At 43.2% G+C, this 19797-nt stretch overlaps 1 pseudogene; it reads left to right on the top strand.

The window, feature by feature from the left end:
* Positions 1–8305: 8305 nt before the first annotated feature.
* On the top strand, positions 8306–12904 carry LOC128718765 (uncharacterized; annotated as a pseudogene).
* The last annotated feature ends 6893 nt before the right edge of the window (positions 12905–19797 follow it).

The following is a 19797-nucleotide window of genomic DNA, read 5'->3' as shown; positions in this document are numbered from 1 at the left end:
ACGCTCCAGAGCTATGAAAAGTGAACTGTTTTCCTTGCAATTTCCAAAACAAATAGATCTGCTTACCGCAGCTAGCGGGCCGACCGGGTTCGGATCTGCTCGAGATCTGCTCCAGCCTGTACGGGTAGCGCTTACGTCCCCGATGGTCTCAATTGCTTCGAATCCAATCCCTATCCCGCCCGCACGTTGAGCCGGCCAAACAATACAACACGCGGGTGTATAATCCTTTCTTCTTACGACCTGCTACCGTGTGCCGCCGTGACCGTCCTTATGTGAGTCACTGCACCATGGTTTCTTAGTCTTGGCGGTGAGTCGGATTTTGAGGCCGACCACGGTTGAAGGGTTTCGATGCCGGTCGATAGAGGTAGGCAGAGACTAAAGCCGTTAGTTAGCGGCACGGTTTTTCCTTTTGTTTTCCTGCAGGGCAAGGAACCGGAGCTCGAACGCAACCAGCAAAGCCGATTAGCCGGAGTGTCGCCTTGCCCGAAAGGTTTAGAAGCCACAGAAGCACACACGGGTCCAATGGTAGCCGTGGTTTTTACCATCGGCACAAGAAAAAGGATTAAGGCATGGTGAAACCCCGTAGCAGTTAGCGGGTACGATGTACTCCGGCGCGTCCATGCAGTTGTCTCGTGGCGTTGACACTTACACTCGATTAGCGCGTTCCTGAACGAGAAGTGAGTGTACCTTCGCCAGACTATTGCGGGGTTTCAAGCCAAAGTGTGGAAGTTGTCGTTTAGAACAGACGCTGCCCGAGCTGGTCACATGCAGTTGCCATATTTTTTTGTTCACACTCACCAAAAAGGATTTCGAGGGGTTTCGTGCGTAACTAACGTGTGTGTTGTGTTAGTTTTTTGTTCACTTAAAAAAAACGCCAGCAAACTCATGGTTTTTTTTGACACTCTTGGGTAGTTACGCAGTAAAAAAGTGTTGCCACAGACACCTACGCTTGTCCTGCTAGGAGCGACCGTTAGTTAATGCTGAACGAAATTTAGTCCTCAATCCATCTCTAACGACAACCATTTAGAGCACTCGGACCACTCGGTTCGACCATGCTCGGAAGGCACAACATCAGACGCTTACCATTTGTGAGCTTAGAATGGTTGTTTTTGCCAAGCACCTAAGATACTGTCCGTTGATTTTTCCCTCCCAAAGCAAAACCGGGCCTGTTTTTTCGTTTATCCAATTGGGTTTACCAACCCAAGTCACCCTCAAAAACCGTGCTACGATCTCTTCTTTTTCATACCTCATATTTCAGCCGAACGCTCCGTCAAGAGTGAGCCATTTATCAAACCCACTGATAGCGGCAGCATTACTGACGGGTAGCGAAAGTGTGAAGATGGTCGACGATTTTTTTGTTGCCCCACTGTCTTTTCGGGTCCGATCATCGGATGGCCAACGCATGAACCAGAGGGGTTGTACTAAAGTGTTGTCACTTTCACTGATTCGGTAGAAATCGATAGTGGATCTTGGCCATGCTGGTGAAGTGTTCTATGGCACTAATGCAAAAGGGGGAGGTGACATAATGATGAAGTCGTTTAGATTCGATGTGTTGCAAGTACGATTTTTTAACGTTAATGCGACGTCCGAATGTGCGGTCTATCCGAGGAGATACTAGTTTTTTGTTGGTTTGGCGAACATCAGTCCGTTGTTTCTATAGAGTCAGTGACAAGGAAATTCATTTTTTTGGTCCCGTCTTTCCGAAGAATAAATATTACAATATTAATGAATTTTGTTGTTGTACTCCTACAAAGAAGACATCAGAAGAATTTTGAAGACATCCGTCACCAGCATCTTCCAAAGAAATGAATGATTTATTCTGAACACCTTATTATGACATAAACGAACGACATGACTTGAAATGAGTTTCAAAGCAGTTCCTTCTGTATATGAGGTCAAACGTCTAGCCGTAATATTCATTCAGTAAGTTCATTTATTCAATGCCTATTGTAATGTCACAATACATGAATTAAATGTCTTGTAAGCAGAGCAAACAAACAACCAACTTTCGGACATTTAAAATATTGTCTATTGTTGAAATCATTCCTCTCGCCATCAACTCAAGTCTTGCCAGTAATGTTCAATTCCCAACAAAACCATTTAAGAGCAGCAAGATAAACAATTTCCCCAACCAAATACACTCTCCTGGTATAACTATCATTCACTGTACGTCACTAAAAAAAACTCATGGAAGTGAGTTAATTTGACAACTCCGATGCTAAACTCCTTCCTAAAGTCTTACCGCGAACACTCCTACAAAAAGGATACCGCTTGCCACGAACGCGGTCCCTGGAGAGGGACGGAAGATAAATGTTTCCCTTTTCATCTCATCTGCAAGATCACACCAACCAACAATGGCAAGGCAGGCGTCGTTGAGGTCCTGTGCCGCCTGCGATCATTCTGCCACGGATGGATGATAAAAAAAGCATCGGCCATGATTTATAACCTCAAAAACTAATCTCGAGTGAAGCTGGTATGCGGTTTGCGTGAAACGTGTAAAAGGGGGCCAGGAAAACAAGCAGGACAGAACGGGAAAAGATACAACTAAATATAGGCTTACCGAAGGATGGTAGCAACGAATTGTATCGTGCGGGGACATGTTTTAATAGTGTACGAAACGAATCTTTTCCTTTTTTCTGGAACAAAAAGTAAAACAACTAGATTTATCCTTGTTAACCAAGCACTGCTGTAGGGCCACAATATGAATTCGCTCCATGCTCGCTACGGTAGGAACGGTGAAACGGTAATTGCCTATTGGGAGCGCCTTGTTGTGAGGAAAATGGGAAACTTGTAATCGAATGTCATACCATACTTCCATCAGCACACTTTCGTCTCTTTGATGCCTTTTGACTAAACATGGTCAAACGTGCCCCGCCAGAGTTCGCAGGATCGAAGTGCAAATATTTATCATACGGTCACTACCACCACCGTCAATTGTGGGGATATGTGAGGCATACAGTGCCGCAACTAGGTTGACATTATTATCATCATATTACTGCCCAATCCGACGCCATCGCGACCGGATGCTCGTTAGCTAGAGACGATGGATGGATGGAACGTAAGATTATGCGCCAAACTGTCAAGACATTTGGCGTGGTACTACCATATGTGCCCTATGCAAATACGATTAAGCTACACATCTACCCATCATCCATCTGCAGCAGGCTTTGACATCGTCTAATGAGCCCCCGGAACGTTGAGACTGCGGCACGATGCGTCCGAATCCCGGAAGCTTTCAACCACCGACTGGACGGGATGATTAATCGATTCCGTACGGTTTGTGGACCACGGGATCGATTTCATACCGGGCGCCACTAATTGGCAGGCTGTTTGCTTGCTTTGCTCCGCTGTGCGTTTGATTTTCAGGCAGAGGACAAACCGTGACCATGGGCCGAAACACCATGCCGCAGGGTTTTCGGTTTGCTTTACCCCGTTCGAAATGGGCGGAAAGCGAGTGCCAGATGACGGCAAGACGGGCCCTAGACCCTAGAGATGACCCCGTTTGTCTGTCGGGTGACGTTTTGTTTGACAGTTGATGGATTCGGTCGCTTGCCTTCGTACGGCGTTAAGTAGTTTGCTAACCCTTCGCAAGTGGATAGATACGCTCGACGGAAAGCGCTCCGTTACCCTGCTCTTCCAGCTGGAAGCGAGCAGGTTTTGTTTGTTGTTTGTCACACGTTGTTTCCGAGACCCCTTTTCCAAGTTCCAATCCTTCAACACCAACCACAGAACAAGGCACACCCCCACACACCCTCGGCAAGGTGTGCCACAGTGTTTCAAGTGGGGTTATGAGTGATTGTTCGCCCGAGCTGTTTCAGCTTTAAATTGAGAACAAATTATTCGTTCGATTTGAAGTGGCGTGCGAACGGGAAACCCCTTCTACAAGGATCGATGATAAGTCTGTACCATTTTACGAAGCGATGTTAAGTGGAGGGTTAACTGATCGTTTACGGAGGGAAATGGGAAAAAAGGGGTTATAATAAATATTTTGCTAAATGGTCGAAATGTTTTACGTTTAGCAGACAAAGTAACGAGGATGGATAATTGTACCGCATGACGTTTGACATGCGGAGTGTCCTTGGAAAACAATTCGTGCTGGGGAAATGTTTTGACACGATCATGTGAAGGGTTGTGATCGTGTAAGCTTTGTGGGAATGAATTGAATGCAATAAACGTTGATGAGCATTCTATAATTCCATCGTGTATATTTCGTGTTAATCGCGACCTTAAATTTAAAATTATATATCTCAACATGCTATTTTCTATTTTAAATATTATAAATAAATCACCATACCCAGTTCATTCGAACCAAAGAACTCAGACACGTACTCAGACTGCCTGTTCTAGATTGACACATCATAAAAAATCCCATTTTTCCTCAAGCATACGGAATCCGATACGGAACCAGCCTGGGAAGATTTATTCCTGCATGGAAATTATGTATTTTTTTACTACATTTGGTTACATATCTGTCCTGCGAACAAGCCCAAAAACCATGTCGACGCTGCGACATGCTGCAGAACGATTGGACGACGAACGATATTAATATCGGTAGGTGATCATCCCGAGAAGCGGTCATAAAACAATCAGAGCAGATAGTCCCATTGCACTTCCAAGGTGATCCGGAAGGATCACATACATGCCGTGCATGATGGCCATCGTGCCAACAGCATTCGCCACTGACTTTTCATCATTTTACGTAAGCATCCACGAAGAAACCCGGAGGACTGGATGAACCTACGTTTGTCTTACACTTTTCCATTTTTTTTTTTACGATGCATCTCTGTTTGCAAATTTTCGCACAACTTTCACCATCCACGCCCAAGGCCAGGGTCGTGCGCCCGTAGCGGTTGTAAAAAACGGTACCATCGTTTGCTCCTCATGCTAATTGTCCCATGCTGTGTTTTTTGCTATGTTCTCCCGTAATGCTTCGAACTCTGGTACCGTTAGGAGTGCCGCCCGTGGCCTTGCCGCTGCTGGCCCAGGAGGTCATCACTTTCACTGTGGAAGGTTGCCGAATGTTGGGCAAATTGTTTTACAGTGGGTCCCTTTTTCGGCTGTGCCAATGTGCCAATCGCTCCAGATTGGTAGTGAAGTAAGCGACCGTGATGTTAGCTTTGCTACCTCGTTCGGGACCAACGGTTCACAGACAGTATGTGACCTACCTGTCTTTGGTTTCTTTACCGATCAAACGCAAATGGTACGGTCATTCAGGGACGGGAGGTAACGTTGTAACGTTCGATTTTCGTCGAATTCTCCAAACAACAGTCATAACTCATGGGACGAAAGTGGGACGAACGGTAGTATAAATTAAGAGGAAAAAATCTAATTTAAAAAATGCAGTCGACACGTTTTATTACGCTGAAAGTGATCTTGTCTTCAGTATGCTAAATTTGACACCATAAAGAAGTGTTTGTTTGTTTTTTTTTACGACCTCAGCATCATGTTCTATTTTTTATTGAACTGCTAAGAAATAGCCTAGTGTGCTACCCAACCGGCATCGAATGGCCAAGAGCGATATCCTGGTCACGTCACCAGGAGGGCGGCGCCTTAAAATGTGTGTGTGTTTTTTGTTACATTCGTGCACGCGCGGCTTGCACGAGCAGATAATAAAAAAGTTGACGTTATGGAAAAAAGTCGATGCTAAAAAATGGCTTCCTCTGTTTTGTTTAGTGCTTTGAGCAGTTTTTTATGTCACACGTTTTTTTTGTGTGCCTATTCTACCCCTTTCGGTTGGTCGTAAAAAAGTAAAAAAATCTATGAAGGTACACCTTCAATCCGAATAGGGGGTAATGAGTCCGGGACACGTTATTGGTGGTGAGATGAGCTACTGCAGTATTGAAGTGGAACAGAGGGGAACTAACGACGAGATTGTGGGTAGCGAAACAAGGGGTTAAAGAGTGCCAGTGGCCGGAAATTTATGGTACGTCAGCCATTTTGTGTGAGATGAGTTTAGAAAAGGGGTAAAGGAAGGGGTTGAATAATGTATAAATGGTCGTCGGAATAAAAAAAAACCTTAGTATTTATAGAACATGAATAATGTTCATTTAATTGATAAAACGTAGAGCATTAAATAGCTGAACTGATAGTTAACAATAAAATCAAATGCACATTTTAGTATTCTTCCCGCTCACTTCCTTAAAGCACTTCATGACTCTATCTAGCCAAGCTAAAACCCACCGCTGAGATTTACAAATTGAATTATAACCCAGCCGGACCCACTCATTCACTGGTGCTGCTAATGTGCCCGATACTTACCATGATTGCTCGATTATTTGAGCAATCGCAAGCGGGCGATCATAACAGCTACAAATTATCGCTACTACACGCATACCACCGTATGCGCAGCGGTATGCTCCACTGAATGCCATCAAAAACGACGACCCCACCCCCATCTTCATCCCCAAAGCCGTCAACCTTTAAAGATGAACATCGAGCAAGAAAAAGGAATCATCTTTATCCGATTTCAACGCCGGAATGTTGCTTTCGCATCCACCAACGCGCGCATCTTCACGAACGCCAAGTAAGGAATGCTTGTATTTATTTCAATATCCATCACCCTTGTTTTGTTGTTTAGTGGGGGATTTTTTTTTCGCTGTTGCCAGTGTGTCTTTATAGCCCCTTACGCTACTCCAGGCTCTGTAAATAATATATGTGGTCGCGCATATTTACATAATATCGGAATAAAAGGCAATTTTTTACGCACACTCTCCCCGGGCAAGAGTTCCCCATGAGAGAGGGTCCTCTTGTGCGTGTCACGCACAGGCACGTTCAAGAACCGAATGCGTCGGGGAAGCCTCTTTTCGTTCGCCTGCCATCGAAACTCTTCTGACGAATCGTTCAGCCACGGTACCAGCTCGAATGTGGTATAAACGGACCTTCCCGGTGCCGTGTGTCGTTCAACCTAACGGGGCTTGAAAAATGCATCCCACATTTCATCGGCCCAGCAGTGGCTGTGGTGCATCACTGTCCGTGGTGCAGGTTTTTTGTTTCATTGTGCACAACTTAAAATAAAACCCCCTTACATGGGAGATAAAAACATGCACGCACGAACCGTGCTTCATATGGCCGGGGGGAGGAGGGAGTTAATGCACTCTTCGGGGACACAGCGTGTTGGTGTTTCATTCCATTAACCCCAAACGCAACAAGACCGTGGGGTTTCCGTTTGCATGTACGGGGGAGCTATTTTTAAGCAACCAATCGGAGGGTGACGGAATGGTTCCAGCTCTTTGGAAAAAAGTCCTATAATAATATAGACTTCATTCCCAATATGAGTAATCTTCCGGGAATGAGTAAAAACCATGCACTACACTTTCATATAAGCATTAAATTCCCGTGAAAAACAAACCAATCTAACATGGAAATCAAATTAGCATGATTTACCAACAGCAGCTTTAATACCCTTTGCTACGTATTCTACAGCATCTCAGCTCGTGCAAGCGGCTTTTTTAACCCAACCAAGAACGCACGCCAACTAAAAAAAGACCTGCACATCTTTCCCCCATCAGCCGCAGAACGTTCGGTTGAAGACGCGTGCCATGTGTGGAAGAACACGTTCTGTGAGGAGGCGTTCTACACCCTGCCCTGACGGCATATATTTCTTCAAATATGTAAACATAAATGTCGTCGACATGTCGCTCGAACCGTTGAGAGACGCTGACGGTACGCCGAAGACATCCACCCCAAAACCGTACGGTGCACGGTGTTTTTTAACTGGTTCAGCTACTCTTTCGCGCGGGTGCGCATTTTTATCTCAACGCAAGCAACTACCCCCACGAGGATTGGTTGCAGCTTCCGAAAGAGGTGGAGCTACTCCTTTCGTTTCGAAGGGGTTTTATTTTCTTTGCCGCTCATTTGCATTCGTGAAGATGTACGCAGTGAGGCGAACTAAAAAAAAAAGGTCAAACAATTCCCTCTTACCGTTGAAGGCGGTTCGAACTGTCATGTCTTTAGTGGGAGAGCCATGGTTGTTTAAGTATTTTTTCCTTTATTTTAAATACCACTCCGCCAACTTTGTGCTGTCGAACAAGCAGAAGGTGAGAGAAAGAGTTTTAGTTGGGTAATTTATTTTTACCCTTCAACACACACACACACGTACAAGAGCATGACTTAAACGATCTACTAAAAGGTAAACTTCCGCGCTGACAGACGCGTTAAAGTGGACTATTTAAACGCACACTCACCGGCTGACGTTTGTGACAGCGGACGAAGTGGTTGGTTTATTTTTGTTTTTGCACATTTGTTACTGTTACTTGTGTGGCGTCCGTGGGTTTAGTGGCCCATGGGCCCAGTGACAGGCGTTGTTATGACAGTTGAAATAGTTACATTTGCGATCGGAATGATCATTTGCGTGCCGTTCGGTGACGAGTTAAGCATTAAGCGGTTGAAACAAAATAACGGCAAAAAGAAACCCCAAACAGCCCTTGGTAAGAAATATTGCACAAAATTAAATATAAATGGTTGACAGCGAAACGGTTAGGATGCTTGTTACACGGACACTTTCAGTTTCACGCTGCGTTCACAAAACCAATCAATTTGCTTTTCGCTTTTCTGCCGTTTTTTTTCAACAACGAGAAAGCAACAACCAACCGATGTCACACCAATATCCAAGTGCACGTTGGCGTTTCCACGGAAACGCGACTATTTACGGGCTGGCATGTCAAGGTGTCACAAAAATTGTGTCCGTATTTTTTTTCTTGGTGCACTTGGTACCGCAAACCATTGCCAAAATCGAGGGTTCACATTGCACGGTGGGGTAGGTAGGACACTGGGTGGACATTTAATTAGCACCATTACACGGTAATTACACCCATCTTATCTCAAACGGGATGGAAGATCTGTTCCAAAAAATTAACGAAACCGACCGGTCCTAACCGAATTGGAGCGCCATTCCCTGGTGGGGAAAACCCAGAAGAGGGACCCATGGAAGGTTAAAACACGCCAGAACCATATTCACTTTCATTGGCATAGTGGGGCGCATAAGGAGGGTGGGGGGGTGGGTGTGTCGGCTTACCTGCTTACCATTTCAGCTTGACTGACAAGAGACCGTCAGCGAGCCGCGACATAACCGTAAATTGTGTCCCATTCGTTTTGCGTTTCGTTCCGAGCGTAAATAACCGTTTCGCGATCTTCCCTGCCCGCGTCACTCACGGGGGTTTCCCGGTGGACTAACCCTTGCGTACCATGCAACCGTTCCACCATCTTCGAAGACGGTTTACGGCTTTGTCGCGTGATAAACGGACCGATATTCATAAATTCCTTCCAGGCTGTTACGATGCCGCACTGCTCGGCCCTGGCAGATCGACACTTGTACCGAACCTCTTGGCTTCACTACTGTGTACATCCGTTCCTTGGGTCGGGTTAAATTTTATCAATATCATAAACTTTATACCTTATCTGAGCTCTTTCATCGGTGGCGGTTAAAAAAGAAGCCCTGCCGCGATCTGGTGGCGGGCACCAACCAAGGCTTCCATCGACGGCCACTTATGGTTTTGTGGCAGGGTGGTTTTATGAGACATTTGTTAGTTTCATTGGATACAGCGTTTTTTTTTTGTTTTGTTTTGGCACCGGGAATGAAACATCGCCCGGTGGGGAGAAGAAATTGCCATGAAATTGTTGCCGCGTTATTGAGTGGCACTATGCAGGAAAATGGCAGGTGCCCGTCGTAAAACTAAAGAGTTTTTCTTTGGTTCAGGGAGTGCACGAGTGTGTTTATAGTTGCACGTTGGCAAGGGATCGCAAGTTTTGGAGCAAAAAGGCTTTTCCATGTACGGGCGTTCAGGGTTCTTATAAGGGGGCGATATGGCGTAGAATTACGTAAAGAAGTATTACATCAAATGTTGGCCGCAAGTCTTAGAAATATCTGGTTAAATTTCTTTAACTCAATATTATCACTAGTAACAAACTTAAAGCTCACAGAGTAGATGAACTTCATGCTAAATCTCGAGTTCTCAATGTCCAAGGATATGCTTCACTAAACATCGTTATGGAAATCAATACTTAGAACACCTCAAAATCCTGAGAACCTTTCTATTTGGGTTGTATTTTTTGCTTTCCTTCAGACCATTTGTTAGTGCATAATAAAAACTTTTTTGTATGCTTTCTCATGAAGACACTCCCAATCCAACGTTTGAGGTAGTTAGCCGTATAAAAAAACTTCTCACAAAAATCTTCTCTTGAGCTTCTGAGCGATACTGGGTACTTAGAGAATTTATGCTCTAGTAAGAAATTCTTCTGAAAATAAATAGATTTTTTAGCTTGCTATTTATAAAAGCGGTATTTCAAGCATTCATGGTGGAATATTATAGCTTGTAATATCTGCTCTGTAAAGTAGAACTCCTCCATTCTGAGCTATCCGGTAACAACCCAATAGATCTTATCAACTAAAAGATGAAACGACGTGCATATTTCAATGCTTTATTACTTCTTTGCCATAGTGCAAAGCTACAAGTAGCTACTAATTTAATAACTAACCAATCGTCAAACGAACCTCCCTTAAAAACTCTACTAAATTCGTAGCTCATTTCAAACCACCAATTAGCCCTTTTCCTTCAGCTTCTTAAGCACCGAAACCGAAAGTGATTGATCACAACAGATTCCACTGCTTCTAGAGTTTTTCTTACCTCTCGAGACACAGAAACACGCACGCACGTACATGCTCTTACAAGAAAATCTTCAATGCCTTTTAATCCTTAAATGGGTTCCATCCGTATAATTATCTCGAACGTTCGAGCCGCGGGGATTCGTTTTACGCCGACGGACATAATATTCTGCCAACGGCAAAGGGGACGATCCTCGACCGGGTGGGCTCCTTCTAATTACACACGCACGATGGGACATTCGGTGTATTCGTCGATCGATTAAAGGAAGCTCGAACCGGTAGGCACAGCGGGACGTCAGGAAGTCGTTACTTACCGAAAGGATCGATACGATACCAAATCCACCCGTATTAGGACCATCCACTAGACGCTGCTAGTTCCGATCCAGAAGGAAACCATCAAGACCAACCAACAGACAAAAAAAACTGAAAGTGGAAAAGTATTAATTTCAGCTCTGTCGCCGTCGTCAGGATGCATTTGTTGTGCCTTTTTTTTACTCTTCATTGACTGATTCATAAAATGACGCAAAATTGAGGTTCCGTGATTAATTTCCAATTAGCTCGCAAACCGCCGTCAAAGTTCCGGAGATTGTTGTTGTTGTTGTTGCTGTTACTTTTTCATTCATAGTTATGGTTCGACTTTTTACAAAGTTCCCGTTTTTTTTTTTGAAGATGAAAGCGAAAACAGCACGGGCGCTGGTGGCACCCGGGTAGGAAACAGCTGCGACGACGATCAACACCATCGCTCGCCTTCCAGCGTCGCACCAAAGGTAAATACACCGTTGGAGGCCATCAGCAGCCTCCGTCTTCCACGTGCCATGTGATGAAATTTGGAGTTGCGTTCACTTTTTATTTTAGACCGCGTATGTCTGTGAGGTTTTTTTTTGGCGTGCGCGCGCTCTTCCAGGAAAAATGCACCCAACCAGGGGACAACTGACAAGCGTCAAACTGCACCAACAAAACCAACACCAAAATGCACCACGGGGAGGGCGTGTGTGTGTGTGTGTGTGTGAGTTGAGTTTGCTTTTTATAATTGCCACCAAACGAACGAAACGTTTTAAATTACGCGATGCGGTTTGCATTGCATGCCATGTGCCCTCGATCAAACAAACAAACACAAACCGTACGAGCTGTAGCGCGTACGATGCCCTGCGTGGAGGGTCTTGTGGTGTAGGAGACACAATAAATAAAAAAATGGAATCAAATGATGAACGTTTGAAGAATGGTCTTTGCAGCTTGCCATGTTTGGAGAAAGAACACGTTGCGCCATTGTTGGGCAATTCATTTGGCTTGATGAAACAAGGCACAACCGCCTATTGTCCTTGGCTACTTCATCGCAACAATGCTACATAAGTGAAGAATTTCCACTACAAATCCCCAAGCACACGTCCATAAAACATTACTATCCTGCTAAACACATCAATATCAGATCGATTTCGGCTTAGAAAATGAATCAAGCTATGCTTTACGGCTCGCTTTTGCTGTGACGATTGGAGGCTTGCAATTTTTTGTGTTGCTGTGCGGTACATCCGGGGCGGAGACAATGAATGTGAGAACGTCCTCAGCGGCTCTTGGTATAAGTGGATGCTCCAAAAATCAGCTACGCCAATGGCGATTGTCACGAGGAAAAATGGCTTCCCTTTTACAGCTCAATTTGGTGCGGGATCGGTGTTTTTTTTTCATAGGATTCGCTTAGTTTGTGATAGATTTGGGAGCATATTCTGCTAGAATTGGGGTAAATGTTGATGAACCTTCAATAAAGTCAATATATTGTTGTTTGTCTTGCAGAAAATGAGTTGTTCGATTGTGGATTTTTATCCACTTTTATCGACTATTACTATTATATTATTCACACTTTTATCCAAATATTACAATGAATGATTTGCTTTGATTTAGAAATCTTATATGAACCTGTTGGGAAAAAGTATGCTTTATAATGTTATCAAAAACCCTTGAAGGTATTCTTAAACATCGTAGAATTGTACTTCTCTTAAGGCTAGCTATTAAATTTCAAAAAGAATCATTTTATTATACATAAATTAACCTTTCGGTAATTAGTTTAAAAACCTTCAATATTTTAATATAATCCTTATCCAAAATTCCTAAAAGCTCATCTAATTTATTAAAAACAAAAGGTGGAGATCATCGAGAATATTGAAGAAACATTTCGAGTTTAAATTCATTTATGAAATTCGTTCAACTCTAATTACAAATTCCTATCACCCTTTACAGGACTTCCACAATAAAAATTCCAACGAGTTACATGTGTTAATGGCGGCACACAACCACGAACCTACTCTCAAGTGACGCTCCATTTTTATTACCCAATTAATCCTTTTTCTAACCTCAACATCCTTTCACTCTTACCTTACCTTACATAGTTTTGGGGAAACCAACGCAAGACATTTCACCACTAAAGCACACGTCACAGAAGTACAAGTTAATCGATTTGTGTTCCTATCTCTGATCTACGCCTGCTCACATTCTAAGGAACGGCCGACACAGGATTACGGCACTGTGCGAAAGAAACGGGTCCCCTACAATAAAAGGGTGACATTTTATTTCGATTCAAGCACTGAATAAATTTCCTGAAAGTTTTCTCATTCTCCACACATCCCCCGTATCCACACTCCCCATTCCTAAGCCGCGTCCCCTCCCATTCCCGAGATTCTTATCTGCTTTACCTTGTCACCCCTTTAGATGGGTTTTCCGTCCCGTCGGGGTACGGTGGATCGACTGACGTACGTCCTTAGGCCGAATGTTTAAGGGTCACCGAAACGGGTTTATCCTTATCGCGGTCAACCGAATACGTGCCTTTAACGAACGCCTGTTAGACCCCAAATAGCCGAGAAGAAAGTCAACATTCGAGCCGGTCGGATGTCCTGCAGGATTGGAAAACCCTTCGGAGGACGAAAAGCCCGGGCACGTGAAGCCGCAACCCAACGTTGAATTTATTCAAACCTGCTTATCTGAAATTAAAAGACTGGAAAGAAGATAAGGGTACGAAACGAGCAGGACGGCTTTGAACTTCCACCGAACCATTTCACTGACCTTCTTCCGAATTCCCAACAGAAATAAAGGACTCCAAAGCGATCAAGGATAACGAGAAATGGCGCACTGGGAAAGCAAAAGGGTAAGTATACTACATTCATTCCCTTGCCCGTGGTAGATTGTGGTTGCGGTTACGCGGCAAATTATAATTTAAGATCCTTCCCACAACAAAAAAAAAATACTTTGCTTCCTTAACCACCTCCATGTCCATCTGTACCGAAGGCTTTACGGCAGGTGAATTTATGACTTAAACCTTTAGTTGATTTGTAACCGGAGTGGGTAGCACCAATTTAAGGGGTTTTTTTTCCTGAGAAACCGGAAGTGGAATGTGAAATATAGCGCACCTTTAAGGGTAGCTTTGGTTTCACCACGTTAAAGTGTCCAATGAACGCAAGTGTGAGGCAATAGTTGATTGTTTGAACAATTTTAGTACCTGTTCCGCGTTGAAAGTTCCGGCTTGGTTTGGAATTTAAGGCCTAGTTCTGACGGTGTGAGGAATTTCAATGCGATCAAAGATTAAAGACGATCGGTTAACCTTTTGGGTCATCTATGCACGATCGAGTTCTCACTTGAAAGGAATAGTGACCTGAGGGAAATTAGTTCTAAAACACAACACACCATCAAAGGATGACCATTTTTCTTCCGTTATATCCGTGCTTTCTATTCGCCCACCCGTTTTTCGGCAGCCTTAAATTAGCCCAAGCTAAGCGGTTCGGAATCGGTTTCATCTTCCGTTTGATCCCGATTCGTCTGTGTTTTATCCTTGTTTCTTCCCGCCGACTTTAGGTTGGCAGGATCAAGCCGATTGGCGTGCTTGCTAGTGAACCCTATAATTTTGTTCCTGCTAATTACCGATCACCGAACAACCGATCGACTTCTTATAGCCATGCCGCGCTCGGAGCTGTCCTTTGTATCGTACGAAGCAAGCCTCCGATTGAATGTCGCCGAGAACGGGCTAATCCCGTCCAATCATCTAGCTCTCCGCCTTTGGTGTGCATTTTTGGCTTCAAAATGCCTTCCGCACATACGATCGATGTCCTTATAGGGTTTGGTAAATATTGCGTCAAACAAAAGCAAAAAAAGAAATGGATCGCAACGAAGAGTTTCAAATCCTTTTGCCTCTCTCCCGGCAACTATACGAATTGTTGGGCCTAAAGCAAGCAACGGATGCAATTGCCGAATTGTTTGACAACAATTTTTTTGTAGGTTTTTCTCCGATCTTGATCACTTTTTCAAAGCAAAAAAAAACACACTGCTTAACCCTCGGGCCGGTTCGAATGGCTTAAGAAAATCGGGTTCCCTGTTCTGTCGATCAAACAACGGATTGTTCAGCGGGTGCGGCGCTTCTGACTGTGATGTGATGATGAATGCGACGATGGACGCAGTTTTTTTTTGCTTCATCCATTCAACAATAAGCGAGTGTTTGCGAACAAATCCTTTTCTTTGGAGGGGTTTTCTTTTGCTGGAGGGCTAGAAAGGGATCCTTATTTGTCGGTTCATTGGCTGTAGACTTGCGACACACACTTTTTTTTTCTTATATTCTCACAAAGTACGCCTCCAAAGCTTGGGACCAAAAGTGTGCGTTATGGTTGACGTTAGTGTTTGCTTTGTTTGGTTGATTTTGTGTAGTAATTTGGTACAATTTTCTATTCTTCTTGCAGGGACGGTACAATCGTTAAGCAGAAAATTGTAGTTTAGATGACGTATCGTAGAAGTACCCTTTTCTTCGTTTCATTACAGTGCGAAAAGGAACTCGAATCGTTAAATAGAAATAAGAAAAGGGTCTTAAGGGTTGATTGATGTGACCAACAGCGCTGCTGCCTAAAGGGAAGGTATGGAAGGTTTGTTTGTTGGTAGATTAAATGAATTAGAAAAAGTTAATATCGTAAGATTGGTTTTGTTCATTTTTGCGTTACAAACGAAAGATTTTTGTCTGCAACGAATGATACACACCGAGCTGTTTATTTTCTTTCACAATTGATATGTATATTTTGTAGTTTTAGTTGTAATGTTAGTTGTAGGTTGAAATACTTTGGCACCTGATTTTCATGTCAGCAAAATCATTTTCTTGGGTAGTGTTTGCGTATTTTTCTGCTCAGAAATAAAGTCAGATTACTCACCCTTAGGCTTTCTTTGAGGCGTATATTTCCAATAATTCAAATATTAATGAGAAGTTGTAAGGATTGTGTCTTTATGGCTTGTTATTTATTAACACATCTCAAATAGCTGACGGGTAATTCACAGTCATCAATTTGATGAATGAAAGCATACATTACTCACATAATACACATTGCCCTTTAGCTAGGGATACCACCATAGATTTCTGTATGTTGTGATTATATGGACAAATACTCGCATTTTTCCTTGTGATACAATAACGTACTTCCAAATTGTTTGTTCTGATTTTCATTCTTAGTTTTATGTTATTTAAGTTATTCAGTTTGTGTTTACTGTTTTCGTTTTTCCATATAATTAGCTTATCAAAATATAAAACAGATGCTTATACGAATTAACTCAAAACCTTAATTATCTTCCAAATAGGCACCTGCTGGATTAATATATTGAATGAGGACCCGCCTCATTCCAAGCCTAAAATGCATCTTTGTATGCCTCGGTTTTTAAGCCCTGGGATATTATGTTTGATGTCCTCAATCGAGTCTCAGCGTCACTAGTTTTCAGCGCTTTTCAACCGTCCGTGAAAATAAAGTGGTAAAGGAAAAACAGGAGGAGACAACTTCAGATTATAAGGAGGCTGTGAAACTTTCTGAACCCTGTATATACTTCACCATTTCTCTAAAGGTGTAGTTTCGTAGGGCTACGATATTAGATAGATTATACGATATTAGACAATAATTAAACACGACAAAGACAAAGTAAACCGCCAGTAAAACAGCGTAATTACTTCTTAAATTTGTTGATGTCATCTAAAGCAAATTTATTTATTTTTTTTTTATCATTTCCACAATTTGCTGATACGCTCACACCAGGTTCAGCATAACATCAATGTGTAAATAATAATTTAAACTGTTCAAATGATCACCCTATCACTTGTTAATGTTTCATACAAACAAACACATATCATCCATAACCATATCCCTATCGTTCCATCCACTTGAGACATCAGCAACTATTTGTTACGGTTCTGCGCTATCAACGGTCATCACACACCGAAACGCAGCATGATCGGCCGCTTTTGCACCGTATCAGCCTGTTTCGATCGCACATCGACAGTGAATCGATCTTACCACAAAACGACAGTGGCAGCTCTCGACAACAGCGATGCACTCGCGCACGCTTCCTAGTGCTGTGTTTTAAATGTACATTCACAGTTAAAGCTGTCAATTTTGATCCATCAGCAAAGGGGAAACAGAAACGGGAGAGACAGATAATTTGAGACCAACCAAAAAAAGAAGACTTTTCTTTCACATTTGAAAAATAATTTTCAAACCGCGTGTGGCACTGTATGTGTGTGTGTGTGCGCGAGCGCGCGCGCCCGTTTGTGTGACGATGTGGCGTAACACCGGCCTGCATCGAAGGGAACCTTTCGCTTCCGGAATGGCAACATCTGTCGCCGTAACCTTTGGCCTTACCTTCGTTCACTTTCCGTGTTCGTTTTGCTGTGCTGCTGCTGCTGCTGCTGCTGCTGTCTTCATTTTCGGCTTCACGCAATTCCTCGCAATTTTGGCACCCGGTCCAGGGTGAAGTGGTTGCACAGTGATGCAGCAGCAATAGAAGCACGTTGACGTTGGAAACAGAACTGCACCGGGCACACCAAACGAGGTAGGTAGAAAAGCGATAGAATCCTTCACTCAAACCAACTGAAGGTAGTACGGGAACGGTATTTTGTTTCAGGGAAACTATCCAGGGAAAATGAAATGGTGCTGTCTGAGCGTCTCTTGCTATGACCGTGACGGGATGACCATTCGAATTATGCACAAAAACACCCTTGCACCCTTGAATCATGGCCGCATGAAAAGGATAAAACCGCGCATCCTTTGCATGCTCGTTCGAACCCCTACCAGCCGACGGTTTCCCGTGGTCAAAAAGGGGGAGAAAAGCGTTTTGGCGGGAAAGGCGAATCCTCTGGAGGTTTTTGCGTAAGCCATATTGATTCGGTTCGATTCCCGGTCCCATTCCTTGGGCGCGCATTATGGCCGGTTTCGATAAAAACGGAGGGATTGAGAATGGTCGATCGAAGTCGAGAAAAAAAGGGGGAAGCGAACGGTAAATTTGCATCCGCATGAGCTACCATTTGCGTTTTGTTTGGTGCGCTGGGAAATTCGAGACTCGATGCGATACGCTATAGGCGGGCAAGCTGTTGAGCTTGGGCGCCATTTGTGTGTGTGTTTTTTTTTTGTTCGTGTGCACCGAGACTTCAACGGTTTAGGGAAGCGATAGGGCACATGAAACAGCAACAAAAATCGAGTGGCCACATTCTGATCAGGACGATAATCGAGCGAATCGATAAAACTGGAGCGAATCGCGGGAATATAAAGCAGTTTATTTTATGTGTTATGTGTGCTTCGCTTCTGCTGTGGTCATTTGGATAATGTTTCTATTGACTGTTGCTTGAAGGAGGTGACCATAATCGACTGTTGATGATAGAGATTATGCTAAAGCTCGAGGAATGCATGGTACAACATGGTACAACAATGGTGTTTGTGGAAGCGCAACGTTAAATTTTACTTAAAAATATTCTTATTTTACTAGTGATGTATACTATATTTTAACTAAAAAATGAAATTTCGTTTCAATTGTTGAGGATAAAAAGTTGGGAATATGGAGAATTATGGATAGATCTTTATCCATTAAGTTAAAACAAATATGTTACAGCTCCCTGACAGGACCCGCATCGTCCACAACAGATACACTATTTTAGAACATTAACAAACTCTTGCTAACGAAATACTCCCCTCAATGTGCAAATCTAACTCACATTATAGCTTTCAAAATACCTTTTAAAACTGTCCACAAAAAATCACCCAAAACAAGGCGGCCCTGTCAATGCTACGCAACCCCCAGAGAACATCCGTCCAGTGAACTTTAACAAAAAAAAAATGCCAAAAAGCTGTCAGCACAAAAATGATGCGTCTGTAAACTGTCGGAAAAGGTCACTTTAAATAATGGCCATAGGTTTTTTTTTTTTTTGGCTCGTGCTCATGATCCCACCGGGTGGCAGTAATGCAAGCCGCCTCTCTGACTCCCTCGAAGAGCAAAAAAAAAACCCATACAACAATTCACTGTATTGTGAAAACAATCACTTTCAATCGGTGAATGAAAATTGAATTTGATTTAGGAAGAATCCCAACTAACGTCAAAAAAAAAATATACAAACACGTATGCTGGTCCTAGAAAAGAATATTTATGTAAAAAAAAACACACATCCTAAACTACGGAAAGCTTTTATGTGATGCCGTACAGGACACCTAATATCTTGCAGCTTGCGCGCTGCAATCTTCGGCCATTGAAAAGTGAAAATGCGAGAAGACAAAAAATAGCCATCGTTAAAAAAGAGAAATTTTTAGTCCCTCTTGTAGTAGGGAAATTTATTTTTAACCTATCGGGTGATATTCACCGGATGAATATATTTTCTACTTTTTGCTTTTAAAATGCATTTTTTTCTTTCTCCAGTTTTGTTATTGTTTTGCTGGCCATCGGTTTGGGACCCTTTCTGCTTTCTTCACCGTTTCGGTTCGTTTTGCGTAAACTCTTCTCATTCCAGATGACCGAAAACTTTCGGAACAAGCAAGCAAACGCAATTCCCTTTTTTTGCGTTCGAAATGCCGCCACCGATGGTCATTAAAAGGGCTCAGAAATGGCATTTGATAAGGGTCCGTACGGATAGGGATCGTTGTAAGGCACACCATTGTCCATTTGCTAACGGTTTCGAACGGTTCGATCGAAGCGCAGTGTCCGAACCGAAGGGTCCGATATGTTCCGAATGCCGGAATTGGCAGAATTGTCCCTCGCAGGGGTTGTATCGCTGGCACTGTATTTGCATTTCCTGGATCGCATGCACGGGGTTGAATGTTTAATTTTAGCATCAGCAGCTTGCAACATTGCTTCCCTCGATTTTTTTTACCTTGTGACGTAATTAATCGATTCTTTTGGACAATGTTTGGCCCTACGAATTTGTCGTAGCATGATTG

This window comes from Anopheles marshallii, chromosome 2 (genome assembly GCF_943734725.1).
Source record: "Anopheles marshallii chromosome 2, idAnoMarsDA_429_01, whole genome shotgun sequence".
Classification (NCBI taxonomy): domain Eukaryota; kingdom Metazoa; phylum Arthropoda; class Insecta; order Diptera; family Culicidae; genus Anopheles; species Anopheles marshallii.
This window is presented reverse-complemented; position numbering and strand designations above follow the sequence as displayed.